This window comes from Dermacentor variabilis, chromosome 3 (genome assembly GCF_050947875.1).
Source record: "Dermacentor variabilis isolate Ectoservices chromosome 3, ASM5094787v1, whole genome shotgun sequence".
Classification (NCBI taxonomy): Eukaryota; Metazoa; Arthropoda; class Arachnida; order Ixodida; family Ixodidae; genus Dermacentor; species Dermacentor variabilis.
Window position 1 is genome coordinate 100,730,814 of NC_134570.1, and position 27,730 is coordinate 100,758,543.

Consider the following 27,730-nt stretch of genomic DNA (forward strand, 5'->3'; position numbering starts at 1 on the left):
AACAGAAACGATCAGTCATGAGATAAATGTGTGTCATCTGTGTCATGTAGGCTGTGAAACAGTCGCCTACGTCTTGGTGCTCTCATGGTCGTTTCGTAAACTTGGTAGGTGCCCACATTGGCATGACGTGAGTGTACGACGAACATAAATGACAGGTCATGACAGGAATATCACGACATCTATGTCATGTGCGTCATGAAACCCTGGCCTACGTCTTAATGCTCTCACGGTCGTTTTGGTAACTTGATGTGTACCACAATTTTAATATTACAACAAACGTGTATAGGGAGCAAACATCTCGGTCATGACTTGAATGTCATAACATGCGTGTAAGGTAGGTCATGAAATAGACGCCTACGATTTGGTATGCATCGAAATTGGCATGGTATGACAAGAGTGTATGACAAACATAAATGATCTGTCGTGACATGAATACTGTGTTGTACATAGGAAGTTGGCAAAATTATATTTCAGTATACATACAGAGAAGTCACAGCCACGCTGGCACAATAACCTCAACCAGGAACTAGCTCTTTCGATCGTCCTCTTCGTCGTACTGCTGAGTACGTGCTTCAGAATACGGGAATGGCCTGTAACAGAACCCTCGGTGGTCGGAGTGCCGCCTCGGCGCTTAGAGAAGGGGAAGGTTTTTGCTTGAAACGTGTGGCTTGAGACTAGGTATATGCTCGACATTGGTGGGGAGGACCGGAGATGACATGCGACCATCCAACGCGGTTATCTCGTATGTGACGTAGGTTAGCTGGCGTAAAACGTTGTAAGCCTCGGAATAACGGAAAAGAAATTTCGAAGGCAGGCCAACGTGGCGGCAAGACGTCCAAACAAGAACGGCAATGCTGGGTTTGAAGTGAATGGTTCTGTGGTGGCTATCAGTGGAGTAGCCAGAAATTTCCTTCGGATGGGGAGGGGGGGGCCCACGTTGCAGCTAAGCCTCCTCCTTATAGATGTTTTTGCTGTTTAATACGTAAAGAAAATATCACACGAACCTTACCAATGTATCAGTTCGAAACGAGCAAAGCATGGCATGCCGCTGACATGAAAGGAAGAAGATGAGAACAAACATGTTCATGAAACTTTGTCAGTCAAGAACCTTGTTTATATTTTTCCTCAAATGCTACGGCCAGGGAAAAATCTCCATGACGTTGTCATTTGTTTCAATGTATTGCGGAGGAGCAGCTGTCATCGGCCGTGCATTGTGAGTAATTACATTGAAATCATAGTCCTATATTCCTGTCTTCGGAGGCGAGTTTGCCCAGCGGTAAGGAGACTTTCCTGTTTGTGAGAAAATCCTGAACATAGCTGTACGCTCGGTTTCCTAGATTGAGGGCGGCAATGGTGTGTAGTATGGCAGCGTGAGCTGCGTTTTGGAAGGCTTTCTTGAGGTCTAAGTTTAGTATGGGCCCTGGTACCTCTTGTCTTGTTGTCGAGTATGTGGTGTTTGATTTGTTTGAGTGTTTGAAAGATGAGTTCAAAACCCGAGCATGGCGCCCGGACGTCGAAGTGTGCATTGACCCGGGTGAAGAAGGCATGTCTCATCAAATTGCCGACGCACGATGTAAGAGATATTGGTCGAAGGTTGGCGAGATCTTAGCGTTACCCTGGTTTGGGGATGAGAACCATTTTCGCTTATTTCTACTGGTCTGGGATGCGTTTTCGAGTCCAGCAATCGTTAATGTACTTGGTCAGTTCGGAGATGGTCTGGTTGTCCAAGTTACGAAGGGTCTTATTAGTTACGCCGTCCGGTCCCGGGGCCAACTTGCTGTTGAGCTTTTGCAAAGCGGCCCAGATTTCCGTTTCGCTAAAGTCTCTGTCCAGAAAGAAATTGGATTTTCCCGTGTATTCCCCGTGTTGAATAGTCGGGCTCTGCGGGGCGTATCTGTCGCAGAATTCGGAAAGGATTTTTTCCTCGTCCTTGATGTGTGTGTGTATTAGCTTGCACGTGGTTTCCCTGTGTGTTGCCTTGGTCTTGGTCGGGTCTAGCAGGTGTCGGAGCTGGCGCCATGTGTGACCGGTGCCAATCCGTCCGTCCATCGCGTTGCAGATCTCATCCCATTGTTGTTTACTAAGAGTTCTGCAGTGTTCTTCTATTTGTTTGTTGAGTAACACTATGCGTTTCATCAACTTCCTATTGTCTTTGCTTCTGCCACCTGGCTTGAAGAGATCGTTTGGCCTCCCACATGTGCACCAGGCGGCTGTCGATCTTCTTGCCGGTAAGTTCTGGCGTCGCAGTATTTGCTACTTTATTGACGTCAGCCATCATTTTTTCGGCCCATTGTTGAATGTCGAGTCATTCCGGCTAGATTGTTGCGGTACTGGTTTTCTCCATTGAAGGTTTTGTTGGGTTCGAGCTTTAAATTCTCCAATAATTTCTTTTCGAGAATTCTATGGTAACTGCCAAGGTCTTCGAACGTGTTATTCCTACTCGCTCTTCTCGTGTTCGTCACTAATGTTAGGTCGGGCGTGGTGTTTCTTGTCAGCCCGGTTCCCATTCTGGTGGGGGAGCTGGGGTCGGGGATGAGGGGCAGGCCTGTCTCTTGTATATCCTGCCATTAAGCCTTGCCTTTGGCTCCCGCATAGGCGTAGCCCCACGCTCCGTGCGGGGTGTTAAAGTCTCCACCGATTAGTAGGGAATGGGAGCCCGCAATGTCGGTGGCTCTCCAAAAAAGGGTTTGGAAGCGCTGTAGCATGTGCGCGGGGTTGCTGTATATATTGAGGAAAAATGTACTGGATTGGCTTTTGTTTTTGGGTCTAATTCCTACGAATACTTGTTCAATCTGTGCTACCTTAATGTCGTAACGAACGACCACTAAGCCTTTCCTGACCAATGTGGTTACCGTGTGGTTCTCCCGGATGGGGAACCGAAGCGTTGGTAACCGGCTAGTTTTGCTGATTCGTGTGTCTATTGCAGCATTATTACATCGGGTTTCGATTTCTTTTGAAGGTGTTGTTACAGAGCCGCTTTTTTGCGACGTAACTCCTGCAATTCTACTGCCATATTGTCAGCGCGCCTCTTTTACCGCGTTTGCCTATTTTGGTCTGGTAGTGGGGTGGTGGTCTTAACGACCCCACATGCTGCTGCTGTGTTTGCAGCGGCGTCATGGAATTGATTAGATGCATATCCAGTTATGGTGGCCCATGCGGTGGTAACTGCCAGCAGTTTGGCTACCCTAAGAGTTAGGTTGGCCACGTTGTTTTCGAATTGGTCAAGTCTCGACATTATGGTCTAGACCACCGGCGTGAGGTTGCCGACGGCTTCAGCGTGTTCTTTGAGCAGATTTTGCATTTCCGTTAATTTCTGCCCTTTGTCAGCCAGTCGTGATCCGGTTTGGCTGCTAACGGCCGGAGCCTTTCTCTTAGGTGGCGGATGATTGTCGTCCTCCTCCATGCGATTATCCGGGGTTACCACAGCTGCACCTGCACTACAAGTACTCAGACGGGGAGATATCTCCAAGCTTCGACTATTCTAAAGATCCTGAATTTCTCTTGTGAGGTATGAGATTAATTCTCTCAATTTCAGTGTATCCTTTCTGCTATTTCTTTAGAAGCTGCAGTCTCCTCAGATTCGCCGCAGCGCGACGAGCTTTGACCACGCCTGCCCAGATCACCTTGTTGGTGGCCTCTTCTACCGCCGGGCCGCCTCAGCTGTGGCGGGACCGTAAACACGTACGGTTCCTGGATCTGGTTTGGGTCAGTGAAGGTGTGCGGCTCCGTGATCTGGACTTTCTGGTTCTCGAGCGGGCCCTCGAGCGTCAACGGGTCGTGGTCTCCGGGGAAGGCCGTCCAACTCATTCCCTCGTAGCCTCCGATGCTAGGAATTTTTTTTCCTGTTGTCTTTCCCAACGTCTTCTCCTGACTATATATGGCGTCTTGAAGCGAGCCTTGCAATTTTTCTCGGCCGTTAAGTGCTCAACCCCGCAATGTTGGCCAAGGGGGTTGCACTGGTGGTCGAGACGTGGGTTGGCCGTGCCGCAGCCTCCAGAGATGCGGTCCTGCGGACTGGGGCACACGTCCATGCGGTGGCCCAGTCTGCCGCATAGGAAGCACAGGTAGAGTTCTTTTCTGTACAACGCGCACCTGATGAGTGCGCCTCCGTAGCGGATGAAGGAGGAAACTTTCAGTCCGGAAAACAGCACAATAACCATGGTGGTATTGCTAAGTCGTTTCGCAGCGATTGCGGTAGGATTCTTGGGTTTAACGACGTGGGCGGCGAAGTCCCGCGGTGAATCTGCGAGAGGTATAACTCTGATGATTCCTTTGGAAGTAAAGTCGGGCGCCAATTCGTATACGTTTGTCCCACAGGCCTGGCCGTTGACCACGAGGCGCTCGACTCTTTGGTATCGGTCTGCGTTGGCTCCACTGGGGGTACTCACTACGATAATATTCTGTTGTATGTTGAGGCGCACGGTGTCGTCTTCCCTGTGCTCCCCGGGTATTCCAGCAGCTTGGAAGGCGCACGAGGCTACTCGGGACTCTCCTAATTCGCCAATGTTGAGGCATCCCTTTGGGGGGATGATGATCCTGAAATCATCTTTTCGTACATATGGCATGCGGCCGGTCTTTATTAACTGCTGTTTCAGCTTCTGCTCGCGCTTCTGCTTCCTTCCACCGGTGGCGAGATTGGCCCTGAAACTGCTCGTATCGGATCTCTCCACAGCTTGCTTTTTCGAGCTGACGGTACTCCAGCCCATGCCGGCCTGGAATTCTTCAGAAATGTCCTCCCCTTGCACGAGAACCTCCATTTCTTCCGTCTGCGAGGGAGTGTGGGCACGCGCCATGTGTACTGTGTTTTCGCAGGTGTGCCAATAGGTCTAAGCTCGCGGCAGCCACCGCCGCGGTTACCAGTGTGGCACATACGAAAATTTGGCGTAGAAGTTCAAAATTGGGATTCACACCTTGAAGGTGGTATAAGAAGAATCTTCGTAACTTGTTGCGTGAGATGGTAGCAAAAACTCGGTGATTTTCGGTGATTTCGCTGCGAAATCGTTGAACGCCCACGTAAAGCCCACGTAAAGTGCATCTGCTTTCGTCGGCCGTCTCTTCTTGGTCCGCCGCAACAATGTCTTTTTTTGTGTGGGGCGGGGGCACCAAACTGAAGAAACACCAAGGAACCCAAGTTGGCTACAATCGAATGCCTACTTTGGACGCCGAATGTGGCTACCGAAGGAATATCGAAAAAAACGTGAGACCCTTGGTCCACAGAGAACCATACGCATACGGCTCGGTATCTTCTACTGGCGAGACAAGATTTTCCGGAGAGGTTGCGCTGATGCGAACGCATTGCAATCCGTTGAGTCTCCACAGTGATGGCGGCGAAGGACCATTGTTTCTTTTTCTCGTCTGCTAGCCAGAAAGCGCACAAAACTCTGCCAGAAGAAAATCCTCTCAGCCAGAAAAAAAAAGCATATGGGCATCGCGTTGTGTTCGGCGCAACACGACAAGAAAATTGGAGGACGATTATGCTTTGCCTTTAAGAGTGGAACGCGATAGCATTCGAAGACCATTACACCTTTTCAAGTTTACCGGCAACTGCAGCTTATGTAACTGTAACGTTGGCCGGGAAATGCTGGCTGCGAAACTTTTGCACGAAGGCAAGCTTTTGGACAGAAACGCGGCCTTTTGCACGGCTTCGCATTTTTAATGTTAAATCAAAAAGAGCTAACATACAGGACAGGAGCTGTCGGTGTCTGCTTCCATTACGTTCGTTTGTGGGCTGCCGTTCTAAAATTCCGAGGAATAACTTTGTAAAGAATGAAAGACAAGGTATAAGCAACTTTGATGGTAGGGAAGTGGTTGGGTATGCGGTTATTGGGAATTTGGTACGAAATTCTTTTTGCCGAGGCAACGTTCAACGCCGGACGCCGGATTTTCTGTGACACGAGCTCCTTAGCGCTATCGCGTAAAACGCATGCACACTGCCTGGGTCTGGCAGCACGCGGGTAGCGAGAAAGAGAAACCTGAAGAGGCTTAATGTGTCCTCGCGAATAAAAGTCAAAGTAGGAAGAATAAAGAAGATCGTCGTTACCTTTACTGGCTTTAGTGTCTTGACATGTATATGCTTGGCGGAGGTGAAAAAAATACTGATATTTTTTTCCGCGACATGACGGCACAAATGAACCACCACAACGTTTCGTCTAATGGGACCTCGCTGCGTGCTTTCTCAAGGTATGTGACAGTGTGTTCATTCCGCTTGTCTCTTTGTGTGGTCTGAAGTATGAATTTAGAAAAGTCATTCCACCTTCGGTGTCAAGTGTTTATAACAACATTAAATGCACAAAGCTTCGGAATTGAAAATCTAAAGCGCAACTATCGAAGTGTCAGTGCATCTTTGGCATCAAAAGTTCATGAGAACTTTAAACCCATAAAGTTTCGAAATTGAAATCCTTGCACTGTGTATATTTCGCGGCCTCCGCGAGATGCCACGGCAAGCCCGCTAGCCAATAAAATGCCCATGAAACATTGTGCTCGGGTGGGACTTCATGAACTATGTGACTCCCGGTGCATGGGCGTCGCCGCAAAATCCAGCCTGAGTTCGCATTGTTCATGCTGAAATGTCTTTTTGAGCGTGAAAAGACATTCGAGACCAAATCCAGAATGATTTCCGTCTTTAGGGGTTCTTTTGGTCGGCGGAGCATGCACAGTACGAAAAAATTTTGGGGAGTGGCTGAAGCCCCATAAGACCCCCCCTCCCCCCTCCCAGCCTCCCTGGTTACGCCACTGGTGATTATGGTAACGGGTTTTTTGAGACCACTGCGAGGCAGAGACATGGTTTCGTGGGATGTGACGAGCCATTTGAGCGCAATCAACAGCGTCGCGGACATATTCTCTGGCATCGTAGAAAGCTGGCGGAAGCTGAGTCTCAAAGGGCAGCGGAGGGTGGCGCCCAAACAAGAGATAAAAGGGGCAGAAGCGAGCATTGTCATTGTGGGACGTGTTGCATGCGAATGTCCCATAAGGCAAACTTTTGTCCCAAACACGGTGTTTTAGTGAAACATACATGGTTAGCTGACACCCGAACTCTGTCAAGTGAGGCTAGCTTAGTGGGGCTCTTTGAGGACCTATTAGGCATTGTTTACAATTTTATTGGCTTTAGTTATCTTAGAAGAACCGGTGAGGCTTACACAGTGCTGCTTAACGGCTATGTTGGCTGCTACAGAGGTCTCGCAGATAAGTAGTATTACGGGGTAGGATTCCTAATCCATGAGGACATGGCGGGTAACATTGAGGAAATCTACAGCATTAACGAGAGGGTAGCATTAGTAATAATCAAGCTTAATAAGAGGTGTACATTAAATGTAGTAGAAACCTCCGCTCCAACATTCAGTCACGATCATGATGAAGAATATCAATTTTATGAAGATGACCAATAAGTGATTAAAGAAGTGCAAACTTAGTGTACTGTAGTAATGGGTGACTTTAATGCAAAAGTGGGGGAAAGCAGGCTGGGGAAGAAGCAATTGGCAACTACGGCATCGATTACAAGAACGCCAGAGGAGAGACGCTGGTAGAATTCGCAGAAAGGAATAAGCTGCGAATAATGAACACCTCTTTCAGGAAGCGTAGTACCAGAAAATGGACACGGAAAAGCCCTAATGGTGAAACAAGAAATGAAATTGATTTCATATTTTCTGCCAATCCCACCATAATGCAGGGTATAGAGGTGTCAGGCAGGGTAAAGTGCAGTGATCATCGGCTTGTGCGGGCTGTGATTCATCTCAGTTTGAAGAGAGAAAGTGTAAAATTGCTCAAGAAGAAACAGACCAACCAAGAGGCAGTAAGGGTCAAAGCAGACAAATTCAGGCTGGTACTGGCAAACATATATGCAGCCTTAGAACAGAGAGATAAAGACGACATAGAGGCAATGAATGAAACCGTAACTAGGCTGGCTTTAGAGACAGCAATTCAAGTAGGAAGGAAGGCATCAAGGCAACAAGTAGACAAGCTCTCCCAAGTAACAAAGTTCCTAATAAAGAAACAACAAAGAATGAAAGTGTGCAGCTCAAGAGATAAGACAGAATTCGCGGAACTGTCAAAACTGATCAACAAGGCGAAAATAAGGGGTATTCGAAAATATAACGTGAGGAAGACGGAAGTCGTAAACAATGAGCGCAACATGAAATCAGTGAAAAGAAAACTTGGCATAGGACAAATTAAGATGTACACAGTAAAAGATAATCAGGGTTACATCATGAACAATCTGGAAGGTATATTAAAATCAGCGGAATAATTCTGTACTGCCCTGCAAGGTACCCAGAGGAGCCTCGATACCTCCATTCGAAGGAGTAACCAGCAGATTGCAGGAAGTCCTCCTATAACAATTGATGATGCAAAAAGGGCCTTCCAACACATAACGCGAGGAAGAGTGACAGGAGAAGATTGAATAACAGTCTATTTAATCAAAAATGGAGGAGACGTAATGCTTGAAAAACTGGTGGCTCATTATACGCGGTGTCTATCAACTGCAAAGCTCCATGAAAATTGTCAGAATGCAAGCATTGCACTAATCCACGAAAAGGCAGACGTTAAAGAATTGAAAAATTATAGGCCCATTAGCTTACATAATATATTTACCAAGATAGTATGCAATAGAATAAGGGCAACACTGGACTTTAGACAACTAAGTGAACAGGCTTGCTTCAGGAAGGATACTCTACAATGAATCACAGTCATGTCATTATTTAGGTAATCAAGAAATCCGCAGAGTAGAATCAGCCTCTCTGTATGGCTTTCATAGATTATGAAAAGGCATTCGATTCAGTAGAGATACCAGCAGTCATAGAGGCATTATACAATCAAGGAGTCCAGACCGCTGATGTAAATATCTTAGGAAATAACTACAGACATTCTACAGCTGCCTTAATTCTACAGAAGTAGGAAGATACCTATCAAGAAAGGGGTCAGACAAGGTGACACAATTTTCCCAATATTATTTAATGTGGGCTTGGAAGAAGTATTCAAGTTATTAAACTACGAAGTAAGGGTTGACGGCGAATGTCTAAGCAATCTTCTGTTTGCAGATGACACCGTTCTATTCAGCAACACTGCAGACGAAATACAACAAATGTTTGAAGACCTCAACCAAGAAAGTGTAAGAGTGGTGTTGAAGATTATTATGCAGAAGACAAAGATAATGATGAAGAGCCGGTCAAGGGAAGAGGAGTTCAGAATCGGCAGTCATCCTCTAGAGTCTGTGAAGGAGTACAATTACCTAGGTCAACCATTAACAGGCAACCCTGATTATGAGAAGGGAATTTACAGAAGTATAAAATTGTGCTGAATCTCTTTCGCCAGATATTGTGAGCTCCTGGCTGGAAGCTTACCATCATCTTTGAAAAGGAAGGTGTGCTAGTGCATTTTAGCGGGGCTGACATATGGGGCAGAGACTTAAAGACTGACAAAGCTCGAGAACAAGTTGAGGACGGCGTAAAGAGTGTTGGAACAAATAATCATAGGCATAACGTTTAGAGACAGTAAGAGCGGTTTGGATGACAAAGCAAACGGGAATAACCGATATTCTAATTGACATTAGGACTACTAAACGGAGCTTGGCAGGTCATGTAATTCGCAGGTTAGATAACCGTTGGACTATTAGGGTTACAGAAGGGGCACCAAGAGAAGGAAAGCACAATCGAGGAAGGTTGAAGTCTAGGTGGGGCAATGAAATTAGGAAATTTGAGGGCGCCTGTTGGAATCGGCTGGTGCAGAACGCGGGTAATCGGAGATCGCAGAGAGAGGCCTTCGTTCTGCAGCGGACATATAGTAGTCTGATGATGATGATGGTGATGATGATGATGATGACATGGATAGCATCGCGATGAGCTTGTGGTTGAGGCGTTCTGTAAGTTCATTGCTCTGCCGGAGGTACGTGGTGGTTAGCTTGTGACGCATGCAACCAGAGCGAGGAATCTCGTCGACAACTTGTGAAAGACCAACCGCGGTCTGTCCGCAGCTGTCGTGCAGCGCCGTGGTGGAGGATGACTTCCTGAAGCAGGAAGTCAGCAATGTCCGCAGCGCAAATGGTTGGCATTGACCGTGTGATTGCGAATCGTGCGTCTAGAGAATAGGTACGGCGATCCACTTGTTTCCGCATAGATAAGTTGGAAATAATTCAGCGAGATCAAGGTCGATGCGGTAGAACAAATTAGTGGAGTGTCTGTAGGCTCAAGTGGGCCGCGCAGGCTGCAAAAACGAACGCTTGTGGCGTTGGCAGGACTCCCAATGAGCAACGTACCAACGCAGAGAACGGTAAAGGTATGGCCAGCATAACCGACACCGCGAGCGGTCGTATGTGAGCTAATAAGTAAATTATAATAATAAATAATAATCATAGTAAATAATAAATTGTCCTTGCAATATTGCGGTTTTCCTACTCAATATTAATGGTACACTCGGTGAACTCCTTTTCCTAAAGGAAACAACGATATGGAATTTTCGCTTAACCTCATGCCGGCTAAATATAATGAGATCCTTAAGGAGGTCACAAATGACAATACTCAATTAACGAATATCAACCGTGGGGGGACAAAGCTTGAAGAGAACAAAGTAAAGACCGAGGTAAAAAGTATATCGACTGCCAATAGTGACCTTGACTTTGTGCTGGTGAGGTCAACATAGATATTACCGGCTTGAAGCGGCAACAAGATGAATGTCTCATGACGGAGATAAACAAGACTGCTTCCAAACTTGAGCTTCAACCAGTGTCTGAAAGTGCCGTGTCGGCAATCCAAAGTTTGGCGTCTGAAACTGACAAGATTCCCGAATTATTGTCAGCTTTACGCCTCTGGAAATCAAGGAAAAATGGCTTGCAAAAAAATTCAGCCCATTGTTGAATCTGATGTGTATATCACAGTAAACCTGACAGCACAAAACAAAGTACTCCTTCGTGTAACCAAAGCATGGAGTGAAGAAGATCACTGTCACTTTGCATGGCGTCGCGAGGGGAAGGTTTTATTACGCAAATGCGAAGGTGAACGTGCACAAGTGCTAGCACTAGCCACTGACCTTGAGCGGTTGATGAATTAATTCAACTAGAGTAATGAATAGTCTTCCGAATCATGGCAAGCACAGAATGGGTCGATCCCAAGCAATCTTTAAACATTGTTGGTCCTCTGCCCAAAAAAATTGTGCGATGGTTCCACCTTATTGCCAACCACCAAAAACAAATTTGATGACCTTGACATATTTTTGAGAGTCTGTCCTTCCACTACGACGTCATTCAACATCATCATCAGCAGCAGCAGCAGCCTGGTTACGCCCACTGCACGGCAAAGGCCTCTCCCATACTTCTCCAACTACTCCGGTCATGCACTAATTGTGGCCATGTTGTCCCTGCAAACTTCTTAATCTCATACACCCACCTAACTTCCTGCCGCCCTCTGCTACGCTTCCTTTCCCTTGGAATCAATTCCGTAACCCTTAATGACCATCGGTTATGTTCCCTCCACCTTACATCTACTGCCCACGCCCATTTATTTTTCTTGATTTCAACTAAGATGTCATTAACTCGCGTTTGTTCGGACACCCAGTCTGCTCTTTTCTTAGCCCTTAACGTTACACCCATAATTTTTCTTTCCATAGCTCGTTGCGTCATCCTCAATTTAGGCAGAACCCTTTTCGTGAGCCTCCAGGTTTCTGCCCCGTGTGTGATTACTGGTAAGACACAGATGTTATACACTTTTCTCTTGAGGGATAATGGCAACCTGCTGTTCATGATCTGAGAATGCCTGACAAACGCACCCCAGTCCATTCTTATTCTTCTGATTATTTCCGTCTTATGATCCGGATCCGCGGTCACTACGTGCCCTAAGTAGATGTATTCCCTTACCACTTCCAGTGCCTCGCTGCCTATCGTAAAATGCTATTCTCTCCAGAGACTGTTAAACACTAGTATTCTGCAGATTAATTTTTAGACCCACCCTTCTGCTTAGGCTTTCCAGGTCAGTGAGCATGCATTACAATTGGTCTCCTGAGTTACAAAGCAAGGCAATATGTTCAGCGAATCACAAGTTACTGAGGTATTCTCCATTAACTCTTATCCTCAATTCTTCCCAATTCAGGTCTATGAATACCTCCTGTAAACGCGCTTTGAATAGTAATGGAGAGATCGTATCTCCCTGCCTGACGCCTTTCTTTATTGCGATCTTGTTGCTTTCTTTATGGATGACTATGATGGCGGTGGAGCCGCTATAGATATCTTTCAGTATTTTTACATAGGGCTCGTCTACACCCTGATTCCATAATGCATCCCTGACTGCTGAGGTTTCGACTGAATCAAACGCTTTCTCGTAATCAATGAAAGCTATCTATAAGGGTTGGTTATATTCCGCAAATTTCTCTATCACTTGATTGATAGCGTGAGTATGGTATATTGTTGAGTAGCAATTACGCAATCCAGCCTGTTTCTTTCGTTTACAGAAGTCTAAGGTGTTCCGGATTCTATTTGCGATTACATTAGGAAATACTTTGTAGGCAACAAGACAGTAAGCTGATCTGTCTATAATTTTTGATGTCTTTGGCGCCCCCTTTCTTATGGATTAAGATTATGTTAGCGTTCTTCCGAGATTCTGGTACGCTCGAGGTCATGAGTCATTGCGCATACACGTTGGGCAGTTTTTCTTGAAGAACCTGCCCACCATCCTTCAACAAATCTGCTGTTACGTGATCCTCCCCAGCTGCCTTCCCCCTTTGCATCACTCCAAAGGATTCCTGTATTCTTCCGGCGTTACTTGTGGGATTTCAAATTCCTCTAGACTATTCTCTCGTCCAATATCGTGCTGGGTGCCACTGGTACTGTATATATCTCTATAGAACTCCTCAGCCACTTGAACTATCTCATCCATATTAGTAATGATGTTGCCGGCTTTGTCTGCTAACGCATACATCTGATTGTTGCCTATTCCTAGTTTCTTCTTCACTGCTTTTAGGCTTCCTCCATTCCTTCGAGCGTCTTCAATTCTATCCATATCATATTTCGTTATGTCAGGTGTCTTGCGCTTGTTGATTAACTTCGAAAGTTCTGCCAGTTCTGTTCTAGCTGTAGGGTTAGTGGCTTCCATACATTGGCTTTACTTGATCAGATCTTTCGTCTCTTGCGATAGCTTACTGGTATCCTGTCTAACGGACTTGCCACCGACTTCTATTGCACACTCCTTAATGATGCCCATAAGATTGTCGTTCATTGCTTCAACACTAAGGTTTTCTTCCTGAGTTAAAGCAGAATACCTGTTCTACAGCTTGATCAGGAATTCCTCTATTTTCCCTCCAACCACTTACTCATTGATCGGCTTCTGATATACAAGTCTCTTCCGTTCCCTCCTCATGTCTAGGCTAATTCGAGTTCTTACTATCCTATGGTCACTGCAGCGCACCACCTTGCCGAGTACGTCTACATCTTGTATGATGCCAGGGTTCGCGCAGAGTATGAAGTCGATTTCATTTCTAGTCTCGTCATTCGGGCTCTTCCACGTCTACTTTCGGCTATCCCGCTTGCCGAAGAAGGTATTCATTATCCGCGCATTATTCTGTTCTGCAAGCTCTACTAATAACTCTCCCCTGCTATTCTTAGAACCCATGCCATATTCCCCCACTGACTTGTCTCGTGCTTGTTCTTGCCTACCCTGGCATTGAAGTCGCACATCAGTATAGTCGCCCATCAGACGTCATTACTCTCAGAAACCTGGTATGAGGCGACTTCGCTTCCTTCAAACCTCCCTAATTACCAGTGCCTCACTTAATCCAAGAAAAATTCCCGAGGTGGAGGCGCTATCTTGCTTATCCACTCTAATTTTGAAATGAATCGCATTGATGAATTTTGTGTGCCAACTTAAGATTATGAAGTGCTTTCTGCTCTTTATGGGCGGAGTGTATTCTCTTTCTACCACATGCCGAATAGTGATGCTGAATGCTCGTTCTCATTCTTAGAAAAAATACTTCTGTACACCCCTGAATATGAATGTAATATTGTATGGGGAGGTATTTTCAACATAACCTTTTTAACACAATGTAAGGCCAAGCGCGTCCTGTTATTTTGTTGCAATCTCATGGGTGCTTCAATACTATCACCACGCCCACAAGGGATACATGCTTTACGGAAACGGGCCTTGATTTTCACATAACGAATTTCGCCCCATGCACACTAACGGCAGGTGTTTTGTCATGCAGCGTTACTGACTATATGCCAATTTTTCTAAGTTTTATTCGCAGCAATAAAAAAAAACTCGTGCACAGACACCATTATTTGGCTTGAGCATTCTTGGGTAGAACTGGGTTTTATTAACTGGAATGATGTCTACTAAACAAGGAATCCTGACGAGGCGTATAATACCTTTCTGGACAAGTTTTGTGCCTCCTACTATAAAACTTTTTCTTGCCACATACGAAAGAAACCGCCAGCCAAAATAGGAAAACCATGGATAACAAATGGACTTTATAAACATATTAAACGGAAGAATCAATTGTAATATGGAAAGAAGTCCGCCACGGCTGTGGACGACACAAGGGACACCAACAGGAAGACACAAGAGCATAGGCTCAGCCAGACACACCAGGAAGAGCGTCTAGCCCGAGCCCCACTTCAGTAGCACTGGCGATCCGGCTGCGGCGCTCTGCACGGCGCACTTCGTCCTTACAACTACCCCCCTCGCACAAAACGGAGCCGCAAAGGAGGCCTCAGGCGTCGTGAGGACGAAGGGCTCGTGATACGACTTGAGCCGACCTACCTGCACAGTTTCGAGCCTTGGCGACGCAGGTCCGTAGGGGGCGTCAGAGGTTCGATGACGTAGATCACCGGAGAAGTTTGCTGTAGAAACCAGTAGGGTCCATCGTATGCGGATACAAACTTGGAGGAGACATCTGGTGTTGAAGTAGGAGGCACCCACAACCAAACGAGAGCGCCAGGCGAAAACTGATGGTGGGGGCGCCCGTCGTCATGACGAAAGTTGTGTAGCGCTTGTTCTTGCGTTGTCTGGGAGCGAGCTAGTTGCCGACATTCTTCTGCATACTGGGCAGCTTCGGAAACCGGTGTAGCCTACAATAAGTCTGGACAATAAGGAAGAATAGTGCCAAAGGGAAATGATGGTTCGCTGCGATATATAAGAAAGAAGGGAGAAAAGCCCGTTATTGACTGCGGTGCAGTATTGTAGGCGTACGTGACATAGGGAAGGATGAGGTGCCAGTTGGTGTGGTTGGAGGCGACATACATTGAAATCATGTCGCCAAGAGTTCGGTTAAAGCGCTCTGTCAATCCATTTGTCTGCGAGTGATATGTGGTGGTACAGGGATGAATAACGCGGCATTCAGCGAGAAGTTCTTGAATGACATCGGCGAGAAAGACGCGACCTCCGTCGCTCAGCAGTTCGCGGGGAGCGCCGTGACGTAGAACGAAGAGTTGAAGCAGGAAGGAGGCAACGTCACGAGCCGTCGCGGCTTGTAGAGTGGTCGTTTTTGCACACCTCGTGAGGTGGTCTATGGATATAATGACCCAGCGATTGCCAGCAGCTGTCTGCGGCAGAGGTCCGTATAGATCTAACCCAGCCTGTTCTATGGGTCGCGAAGGGCATTGCAAAGGTTAGATTTGTCCAGAAGGGCGGCAAGGATCAGGCTTGCGGCGTTGACATTCTGTGCAAGAGCGAATGCACTTTTGCACAATGTGTACATGATGCGGCAATAAAACATATGACGCAGTCTGCTGTGGGTCTTGAAGAGACCAGCGTGTGCGCACTAAGAGTGAGCATGGAAAGCGGGCGCATACATCAGTGCGGAGCTGCCGGGGTATTACAAGCAACCAGTTGCGGCCGGCGGAGCTGTAGTTGCGGCGATACACGATTCCGTGGCGGCTGACGAAGTGCAAAGCTTGTCGGCGTAACGCACGGGATGGTGGGCGTGCAGGTGACTCAGATATGTAATCTACCAAAGGTGAAATCGAGGAGTCCTTGCGCTGCTCTAAAGCCATGTCGACATAAGCGAACGGAAGAAGTGGGTCGTCTAGGACAGAGACACTGACAATGTCGGCGTGGACAGGTGAGTGCGAAAGAGCATAGGCATCGGCGTGCTTGTTGCCTGCGCAGTAGACAACCGGGATATCGTACTGTTAGAGCCTCAGTGCCTACCGGGCTAGGCGGCCCCAGATGATGGGCCAGGTGATCGCTAGACATTCTTTTTCCGTGACTGAATAGTTTGTTTTAGCTTTCGTGAGAGTGTAGCTTGCGTAACAACAACATAATATTGGCAGCGGGGCAGCGCCAAGACCAACACCGCTATCATCCGCATGGATTTCCGTGGGAGAAGTTGGATCGAAGTGGCGCAGTATCGGTTGTGTTGTGAACAGACGACGTAGCGTCGCGAAGGCCTCATTGCAAGCCGGGGACCACGCGGAAAGATTGGGGTCTCCCCGAAGAAGCCCTGTCAGAAGGTCAATAATCGAGGCGAAATTCGAATAAAGCGGAGGAAGTACGAGCAGAGGCCGATTAAACTGAGCAAGTCTTTTAGAGACGTTGGCCTCGGGAATTCTTTAAAAGCACGCAGCTCAGCGGCATCAGGGAGAACGCCGTCCGTAGACAGGACAGGTCCGAGAATTGTCAGCTTGCGTGCCCCAAAGTGACACTTTTTCGGGTTTAGTTGGAGACCAGTGTCGCTGAGACAGCGTAAAACCTGCTCCAAGCGATGAAGATGAGTAGGAAAATCTGGTGCAAACACTACTACATCCTCCAAATAACACAAGGACACGTTCCATTGGAGGCCTCGAAGAATAGTGTCTATAATCCGCTCAAAAGTGACGGGCGCGTTGCAAAGTTCCAATGGCATCACACGAAATTCTTATAAGCCATCTGGTGTGATGAAAGTAGTTTTAGGTTTATCGTCTGCAGCCATAGGCACCTGCCAATAACCAAACCGTAGATATAGGGAGGAAAGGAACTCTGCCCCTTGTAAGAAGTTTAGGGCGTCGTCGATCCGCGGCAATGAATAAACATCCTTTCGGATTGTTTTGTTTAGGCGACGGTAACCCACGCAAGAGCGGATGGAGCCATCCTTTTTTTTATCTAAAACAACTGGTGATGCCCATGGGCTGTCGGACGGTTCAATGACACCAACTACTTGCTCATCAATGACGCGTCGTCCTGTCAACCATACGCGGTATGGTCGCTGCCGTAGCGGTGAGTGAGAACCGGTGCAAATACGGTGACATACAGTGGCCGTTCGGCCCAGACAGGTGTTATGGTTGTCAAAGGCCGGACAAAATTTCTCGAGGAGAAGGAGAAGGTGATGGCGTTGCTCCACAGTGCTGAGAGATTCACCGCGAAGCAACGTAATCGGGAATCAGAAGTGGTTGTATACAGGAAGGTCAGTCGCACCAGCTTGAATGCCAACACAATGCGTTGGCGGGCTAGTTGGTGCGGATCCATGAATACTTATTTAGCGGAAGACAACGGACACAAGAAAGGCGACAGGAAAAGGCGCTACTATCAACTGACATCATTTTATTGCGTCACTCCTTTATACGCAGCAGAAACTAGAGGAACATGCGCAGCGAGCACCATGTGCAGGAACCACCAAAATCCGATGACAAGAACGCACTATGCGACAGAATCTAAAAAACCATATTCAGCACTGTACAAGTTTAAAGAAGACACACTAATGCACTGTGACCCTAACGACAGTATGAAGAATGCTTCCGAATGCTTCGGAATCTTGCTCGAAGTGTGGTGGTGTCAGCCGAATCGTAGCACATGACAGGCAGTCAGCGTCACTTTGCTTTTGTCCAGATCGGTAGACGACAGTTATCTCATACTACTGAAGGCGAAGGCTCCAACGAGTAAGGTGACCTGATGTATTGCAGAGATTGGCAAGCTAACAAAGCGAATGATGGTAGTGAACCGCTAGGACGTACAGGCCATATAGGTAGGGACGATACTTCTTGATGGCCCTAACGACTGATAAACGCTTCTTATCTTTAGTCGAGGAGACAGCATCGGCATGTGTGACACTACGGCTCGCGTAAGGGATTACAGTCACCATAATACGCCATAATACGCCAGCACCGGAACTGTTTTTCATCGTTTGTGAAATTATGTGAACGCTTATTTCTTTCTTCCGTCCACACGAAGGCAGATCATGGCCTGTTAATCTCTTCAGAGGCCCAGCGATTTTTGAGAAACACAACGAAACCACGGTAGTAGGCGCAGAGTCCCAAAAACCGCTGAACAGCCTTCTTGTCTTTAGGACGAAGGAACTCAGCGACGGCCGCCAGCTTCTCAGGCTCTGGTCGAACACCCTGGGGCTGACCACGTGTGTGAGAAACTGGAGTTACCAAAAACCAAAGTGACATTTTTCATGCTTGATGGTGAGGCTTGCCTTGGGGATAGCATTAAGAAGGCTGTTCAACCGTGCCAGATGTCCATCAAACGCGCTTGAAAACACAACGACGTCATCGAGGTAGACCAGGGAGGTCTGCAACTTCAGTTCAGCGAGTACAGTGTCCATAATTCAGTGGAATGTGGCGAGAGCGGAAAAAAGGCCGAATGGGAGGACTTTGAATTCGTATAGCCTGTCTGCGACCCGAATGCAATTTTCTCGCTGTTGTGCTCGTCGACTTCAATCTGCCAGAACCCGGACTTGAAATCTAACGAGGTGAATAACTGGGCATGGTGTAGACGGTCCAAGGCGCCGTCAATCCTTGGCATGGGAATCACGACGTTGCTGACTTTGTTAAGCCGAGGAACTAGTGAACGTTTGTTCTGCAATTGAACATGTCCTCGAGCTATGCAGATATACCGTTCGAGCAGCAGTGGAATATTTGCCTCGAATGTCCTCATAGTCTTCGAATGCGTCGCAGGCTTCAGGGGCTAAGGTGCTACTCCTGAACGATAAAGTGACGCTGTCAACAATGCGCAAGGCGTTGTCATGACTGTCGTAGCGGCTCCTTGCTATGACCTGCGCCGTCGATAATGTTACTACTACTCTTGCAAAGAAATGCTGGCTCCATTAGCCTGCAGGAAGTTATCCTAAGAGTCGGGTCTCTCGAACAACTCGGCAGGTTAATGAAATTTTCGACGTACTTGAAGCTGCTAATATTCATTCGTGCTGTGCGCCTGCCCATAGGATTTAAGAGGTGGCCTCTAGCAGTACGGACATGTGACCCGTCCACTGCGTGTAAACACTTTTCAGCATAGCGGCAGGCTCTCTGCTCATAACCGGAGTGTCCGCGCCAATATCGACTCAAGCTGTGACTTCGTCGTGTATGTTTACTAGAATATCCGGCGTTACTATGTGCTTTGGACCACGTGAGTGTGCTTGAAGGTCGTTCTGTTGTCGTTGCTGTTGTCGCTTTTCTCACAATGCACAAAATTTGATACTCTCGGCATCAGCGGCGTCACTTCGGAAGGTCGCTGAACTCAGTTTTCCCGGTTTGCAGGCTTGCGCGGCCGGCGACAAGGGGCGTGTCATGGGAAGACAGGACTTAGCGACCGGTATCGTAAAGGAGCAGGTGATTACAAGTGAGGCTCGTGCCTTTGCCCTTCGAAGAAACTGGGAAGACTGCTGAGGAAGCTCTCTATCTGCAGTGGGTGCTCACTCGGTCGTAGGCGAGGCGCATTCGTGGAGAACACACGGGGACCCACATGGCGGCAGGGACACGTCCTGTAGGTTTTGCTAGCTCCACCGCAATGAAAACAGAAAGGGCTTTGGTCAGGAGCGCGCTACACACGACTCTTTCGTCGCCTGGACGGACGCGTTGATGAACGGTAGATTACGACACCTGAACCCGACGTTCGTTTGCTCCGCGGTGGGCTATTCGTTTGAGGTAGCGTTATACAGCGATGGACGTCGTAGGGCTTCCGCATAAGCCATCCTAACATCCTCCCGCTGCTGTGGTGCCCCGTAGCATTCTGGAACTTGGATGGCTTGATCTCGTCTCTCACCATCGCCGCCACAGAAAGTCGCGGAATCGTGATTAGGTGTCGGAACCTTCGTTTTCGTGCATTGAAGCGTCTGCACGCCTGGAGAGCTGAGCCATGTCTTCAGCATACGTGGTGACGATCTCTTTAGAAGCTTGTATTCTTGCATGGATTGCTAACTCCGCTATCTGATTTCTCTCTGCGCTGGGTTGTGTGGTGACCTGCTTCCGACGAAATCTGTCCCACGACGGCCCTGTCGGCTCGTGGTTATCGAACCACGTCTTTGAAGAATCCCGAGAGTAAATATTACGCCGCTTACACTTTTGGGACGAACCGTTGAATTCGGTAAACCTTTCCGACTGGTCAAGCCAGTCTTCGACTCTTCACGAGGGACTCTGTGGCAAAAATTGTGGATCTGCGGCTGATGTAAAATGACCTCCGTCGGCGCGGCAATCGCACCAGTAGACAATTTGTGCATTGTCTTCGAAGAATCATGTAGCAGACCGTGCTGTGGCTCGAGAACCGATGCTTTGGATGTGGTGTCTTCTGATCGGCCTCTTTTTAGGAGTCCCAGTACATCGCGCAGACGTGTCCGCATAGCAGCATTTCGCCGCTCACATTAGGCGCTTTTAGTACTGCGTACGTTGCGTGCGTAAGACTGCTACGTTCTGCAAAGAGCAAATGTGCAGGACCTAACACGAAGTGTACGTAATGCGCCCGCGGCCGCCGCGTTCGCACGCGCCCGATACTAGCGAGCGTACGTGGGGACCCTCGCGTGCTGCATTCGCTGTTCTCGTTTGTTCAGGAGAGCGCGAGACAAACGAGTTTCGCAAAATGGCGGCGTCAAAGGCGACCAGCGGAAGGATGTATGTTATAATGACCTATGATTGGGCTCCGCTGCATAAAGTGAACGCCCAGAACCCCTTCCGGGATTTTGCATGGTGGGAATCTATATCAACAAATATGACCTTTGTTTTTGAGAAGGCGTTCAGTATGCGCTGTTTGCGTGAAAGGCCGGACCTTCTGTTGGCGCAGTTCGTCGCAGTTAGCCGTGCCAGCCTCAGAAAGTGAGTACTCATTTTTTATTGCATCCATATTAACTGTAGCGTCATTTAAAGCCCTAAATTTAGTCCGACTAAGCGTAAACACGCGCACACGTTACGTCGTGTTGGCGAGAACAACAGCGCCTATAGTTCGGCCGATTGATCGACGCAGTGTGGGGGAACCCTGCCGGAGGGGGGGGGGGGGTGACGCTGCTAGCGCGCGACGGCGTAAGACGTTTGGTGTATCGGCTCCATCGATTTTCGGCTGGAGTCACGGCTGAGTCCTCTGCACCCCAACAAGACCGACGTTAATCAATGCAGCAAACAGTCTGGACCACGTGGATACTGATGTTCACCAGGTGGACTCACTTGTGAAGATTTTACGACCGAATTACACTCGACTACGTGGGCGACGCCGTTAGGCCACACGGGGACGCCGACGCCCGAAGGCGTGGAACCGGCCTCACGAAGTAAAATGGCGGCTCCCGCGTCATTCCTGAGGAGTTACGATCCCGACGCCATGGCCTGGATGTCGGTTTCAACATCAGAAGATCAAAACTCGGCTGTTATTTTGAAGCTGGGTACCAATCTCTCAATGAAGCAGTCGCGCGTCGCTCGCTCATTGAAGCCAAGACGGCAGCGTGCATCGCCGTCCCGGCCTCCGGCACACCGGGTGACAAAACGCAGCCGCCTGCCTCGCGCGCTGCTGGAAGCAAAGGCAAGGCGCTTAGCAACTGGAGGCCTCGCTCATTTCCAAAACTGGGCCATGACGACTTGGTGGTCGTGCTCAAGCCACGCGAATATGTTTCCCTGCACCAAGCCTTTTCGGAGAACCGCTACGGTGCCGCCATTACGGCCTACCTCGGGCCTGAGGTGGCAAGGTCTGTTACAGTTCTGGCGTACCGTAAACAAAACCTGATATTGATCCACACCCCGAACCCGACGGTGGCAGATCGGCTCCTCGGGGACTTCTCAATCAACACCGAGCGTTGGACGATTCCGCTCCCCGGATACCTTAGAGAAGACGGAGACGATGTCTGCCACGGCGTCAACGCCGTCAGCAACTGTGACACCACTGAAATGCTTCGGCCGCAGGTGCAATGGAGAGCAGGCACCATCGTAGAGGGGAGAAAATCCGGCTCCTCTAACAAAGCTCGGGTAACCTTCGCCGGGAGGGAGAAACCACGTTTTGTGCACTGAGAACATGCTCATCCCCAGTGCAAACCTCCTACCGAATAATCCCGGCCTGCGGCTTATGTGGGGCTGTCGGCCACCGAGCAGATGCTTCTTCCAACACGCAGCAGAACACGTGCGGACTCTGCGGGCAACAATCCCCGCTTGTGGAGTGTCCCTCACGAGTGTGTTCCGCGGTGCTTTGCTTGTGGTGGTGGACACGCCACAAACTCAAGGGAGTGCGCGGCGAAATTCCCCGCACACAGGATGGCCGCCCCGAAGGGCGGGACAAAGTGGAATATGGCCGCCAAGAACAATCTTGCCCTCCCCGGCGAATCACCGAGCCGGGATGACAGCAACACTAGCAACACCCAGAAGATGGCGCCACCTCCTGGAGGAGCCGTCAAGCGGCCGCTGACGCAGCCTCCACCACACGGCGGCACTGGAAAGCTGGCGACGTCGCCACCACGCGGTGAGGCGAGGATCTGGGCCAACGCCGTGAAACACGGAACGAAGGTGACAGGTACGGGCAGGGCTGCCTCCTCCTCCCCTACCTGCTACCCCCCCCCCCTGCGGCACACAGTGCCGAGCAAGCCAAGATAGCAGCTCTGAGGGCCAATTTGAAATGCTAGTTAAGAAAATTGCGCTCCTGGAATCGCAGTCAAAACAGCCTAACACTCCCCCCTCTACCCGCGCGACGGATGCTATGGAGAGTGAGCACGCGACCTTCGGTGCCGCGTGCTCGCGGAAACTGCACTTTAGGCCCATCTAGAGGCCCGCATCGCGCAATCCTAGCGTTGCATCCGACGAACCGGCGGCCTTATCAAAAACGTGTCTGGCCACTGTCCAAAAACGTCGCGCCGAACCATTGAAACTGATGTAGAAGACAATGACAGCTGCTCGTTCTCCGGAATGAAGAATGCTCCCCTACCCGCGAGTGCTGGCTCAGGAGCAGTGTCCCTGCAAGCGATTTTCCATTTAAATGACCACGGCGGACAGCTACCCAGTTAGGCGCTCTCTCCATACCAATTCGGCCACCCCCATCCAAATTACCCAATGGAACTGCCGATGATTCCGCTCCCGCGCCAAGCGGGTGGAGCTCCGGCTTTTCGTGTCAATAATCGCGTCACTCCCCGTGGTGGTTGGCCTGCAGGAGCCAGGGAGCGGCGCTACCCTTACAAATTATACCACGTTCCAGCAGGAACCCTCTTTCTGTATCTGCGTGCACAAAGATTATACAGCCAACCAGGTTGATTCAGAACACGATACTGAATAATCCTTAGTGATGTTCGCCCTCCTTCCGCTTAAGAAACAAGACACACCATTACATATACTCAATATCTATTGTTCTCCCAAGCTCAAAAGTGTTACTTTCGCAGCACTCTTCAGTCGCGCCCTGAAGGCTGCGGGCAGGGACCACCTGGTGATCGTGGCCGATTTCAACGCTCACAGCACACTCTGGGGGTACGTGCGTGAAGAGAGCAAGCGGTGGAGATAATGGATGCCTACGCCCGCCGCTGCGGCCTTCAATGCTCCACGGCCAAATGCCAATTTGTGCACATTCGCCCCTCGTTGAAGTGCACTACCAACATCAAACTGTCCCTGCCAAAGGGACCCATCACAGAACACCATGAGATCAGAGTACTGGGTCTCTTTATTCATAAACGCCGCCGAGTCGACACAACACTGGCCAAACTGCGCAAAGTGGGATACCAGGTGAGCTGCCCCCCCCCCCCCCCGTGGTTCGCCGGGTTTTCATAGACGCGGGGGTTACGGTGCAAAGACGCCTTGCGTCTGGTGCATGCATTCGTAACCAGTCGAGTGTTGTACTCGACTCCTTACCTCTTCCTTCGCAGGTATGACGAGACCGCCCACGAGGTGATTCTCCGTAAAATTTACAAGCGTGCTCTCAACCTCCCGCTCAATACATCCAACCAGCGCCTCCTCGACCTGGGAATGGTCACCACCTTCGCGGAATTGCGAGAAGCACACTTGACGAGCCACTACACAAGACTCTCAAAGACGCCGTCGGGTCGCCACGTTCTTGCCCTACTGCACATCCACCATCCAACACTGACAGAAGAGCGCGTGCGAATCCCGGAAATCTGGAGATACGCCCTGCACGTGCGCCCTCTTCCGGTGAACATGACACAAGACGACCGTAGTGGCCGGTGACTCGCGCGGGCGGAAGCATTGGCACGTCGCAAGCACGGATTATTCTACATGGACGCTTCCGGCCCACACCATGGTGGTTGGTATACGGCCGCAGTTGTCCACCAAAACACCACGGTGACCGGCCTTACGTTCAAAGCACAAGACATACCACATGCGGAAGAGGTGACCATCGAGCTCACCACCGCAAATCAGGACTCTCGGGTCATTATTAGCGACTCGCCAGAACCTGCAGAAACACCGGAAGGGGCTTCATTCCCTATTTTGCGTACCGCTTACTTCAAGAGAGCAATTATCTCGGTCACCCCGCGTCACGCAGGATAATATGGACTCGCGCGAATGAGGGTCTCGAGGGCAACCAAGCGGCCGACGCGGCTGCCCGCGCGCTCACTCTCCGGGCATCGCCCTCATCTCCCCTCGATGCGGACTGCGACCCCAATCCGGCGTTTACCTTTAAGGAAATCACCCAACATTACTAATACGGCCATGAAATCTTTCCTAAGCCCTGTAAGGGCCTCACTAAGGTGGAGGAGCGTTTACTCCTTCGCCTCTATACTAGAACACGATTGTGCCCGGCAGCCCTAAAACATTTCGACCCTGCGTTCACAGGAAAATTCCGGCACTGCGAGGGAAAACCTTTCGGACATTTTCCACGTGGTTTGTGCATGCCAATAAACCCCGCACCTTCCCCCTATACACAACCCTACCCGGAAGGACTGGGAGGTGACCCTGCTCGGCTGCTCCGACATGGCGAGGCAGAAGGCCCTGGTCGGCCGTGCCCGATCTGAGGCTACGGTCAATGGGCTTCCTAATGAGGAGTCCACTTAGTCTTCATAAGGAACGCGCCCTTAAGGACTGCTCCACCCCCTCACTATAAACATTTCGAGCAATAAATTTTTCCGGCAGTCAGACGCACTGGCGGACGCGACCAACGCGCTCCGAAGCACCCGGCGTCTAACAACGCTCACCCGCTCACGTAAGTAGGCATTGTTCAGTATTAAAAGCCTTGACGGGGCACGTTCTGCCACGTTCCGCAAAGCTCTTGCATGCTGCGTACGTATCGTCATGGCGCAATACTAAAACTGTCGATTTACTCACTGTTTCAAAGAACAGCTTAAAAAGTGGAAGGCTGCAGAATCTGAAGCAAAGGCAAAGCTGCCTGCTGAAACACTGGAGCAAAGGGAGGCCCGATTGCCACGTTATAGAGAAGCTTACCAAGTGTGGAAGCATGCCGACATCGAATCTGCTGTATCCGCGGCGTCTTTCAGCAACACGAAAAACAAGAAGGAGAACAACCCATGGATACAAGCAACGACACCCACAACGAAGATTTGACGAGCCACACCCTTCGGCTGGCAGAAAACTGCACTGCAAGGGCCAGGTTTCACCGCGACTTCACGGACAAGAAAGACTGTGGCCTAACTTTATTGAAACCCTATGTGCACAGTCTTGGCAGAACCAAGCCAAGCAGAGATTTTGCTCATGATAACTATGCTTACAAGCTTTAAACCTCACCCAATATGTTTTATTTGTTATTGTGTGAAACTAGTAAAAGTACCGAGTTATCAAACCATGAGAGCCAATGAAAATTTATATCGAATGGTGAGCCCCGTAGGCTGGCCCAAGAAATTACAAGGTGTACATTTAAAGCTGAAAATTGGGCCAGTTGGTTCAGCGTTGTCTCTTATAATGCACTTACAAAGTTTGCGCTCACTGTGTGGTCATTTGCATAATCGTTTTGCTTTACTTCCCTTGCTCGTCAAACACTTGAGTAAATATTACCATATGTATTACTTGCAACCGTAAAACCACACGTTAAAATTTCATTCAAAGAGAACAATAATTCTGCGTGAATGGCACTTCATTAGTCACAGGGCAAGCCTTATTAAGCACACATAAACCATACCGCCAAATTGACGTAAGGTAATATGGTAAGCAACACTGGTTGGCTGGAAATCACGTTAAAGTTTCTATGTTTTGTAAGTAGACTGCTTCTATACGCGGGCCTTGAAGTGAAAGAAAAAAATACCTACTGAGACGTGGTGCATGGCCTCATCTAAATGCGCACATGACGTCTCGTGGAATATCTCGTTGTAGACCTCGTTGTAGTCGACCTTTTCGTAGGAGGTGGAGTATAGCGTGGATTCCAATTTTCTTTGCATTTTTGGAAGCTCATTGCCATAGCAGAAGACATCTTAATGTCTGGCATGAATGTAGATAAGACACAAAATATTGCCAAAGCAGCTATAAGGATGCAGCTGGAGACCTTCGTCATTTTTCGCCGCCGCAGTAACCTAGAAGTTGCCGCTAGCGTTCAAATCTCTGCTTAGACTTTTGAAATGGAGCATGAAATAACTTGCTAATGTGCTCCTCGTGGTTGTTCTTTTGGTGCCTGCTTCCATATATGAGAATAATATATGATTTTTTTTCAACGTTTCTAGCATGATGACATATTGTCTATAGAGTGCTAATCTGTGTCATGTTCTTACACGACGATTTTGCTCGCGAGCAAGAAAAAAAGTATACTAACACTATGTCCTAATGCCAAGCTTTCCGACAATATAATGTGGCGCTGAGAATTCACTTGCCTGCCTGACCCTACATTCATGCATTGTTAGATGACGAATAGAGGCCAGCGCGTAGGATTGAACACCCAAGAAAGCGCGAAAGCGCCTACAATGTGCACAATATATACATAAGCTTTGCCAAGACACACCTGTGTTCCAGCTGCACTTTCCTGCGACTCGACTACGCAGAAAGGCTTGGGTTGAAGTGCTTCAAGATGCCATCTTTATTGTCTTAGGGCGTTGATGACACAAAAGAACTTTCATAATAGGAAGTTCGCTCACCACTCTAAAATGATATACAAGCTCGCGCGTAACCATTTCCCGCAATACGCATAAGTAAGGCACGGACCGGGGAATCATGAACAGAAATACCTAAATATCCTGGCTTCGCGAGATCAAGACTGTATGCTTTCATGAGGCGTAATCTCAGTGGCTTGACACAAAATATTGGGGATCCTTGGGCCCTATAACGTAAAACTATTCCAATATGTTTTATTCCAATCTCCAGACGTCAAATTTGCGTAAGCGCAGACGCTAGCATCGGGCAGTCACCCACAGGGTTGCCTGAGCAGAACAATCCAACGCTCTTCTCGTCCATAGGAGGTCACTTTTGTTTGCTTGAAAAAGAAATAACAGTGCCTACACTGAGCGGCTTGTCTTATCTAATTGGCTCACAAGAGGCGAGGAGCACGCTGAAGTGGCGAGAAATTGGATGGGGCCGAGCCACTGCACTGAAAATCGATAACCGGATGAAGAGGGTGGTGCCGGCGTCTGTGATTGGTCCGCTTTCCCTTACTTAACTTGCGGTGGCTCGTCGACAATCGCGGCGGCATGCAACGGAAGCTTAAAAATGACGCTAAAGCGTATCCTC

The 27,730-nt window shown here is 48.9% G+C and overlaps 1 protein-coding gene across 9 annotated transcripts in view; it reads left to right on the plus strand.

Annotated features, from left to right (window-relative positions):
- LOC142576105 (uncharacterized) overlaps positions 1-27,730 on the plus strand; it is a 383,690-nt gene that overhangs the window by 67,663 nt on the left and 288,297 nt on the right. For 4 of the 9 annotated variants that reach the window (XR_012826782.1, XR_012826783.1, XR_012826787.1 and 1 more), the window contains one exon: positions 9,033-9,511. The exons of the other annotated variants lie outside the window; for them this stretch is intronic. The gene's annotated coding sequence lies outside the window, so the exon portion shown is untranslated. Of the gene's footprint in view, positions 1-9,032; positions 9,512-27,730 lie in introns of those variants that run through there. 9 annotated transcript variants of the gene reach the window in all.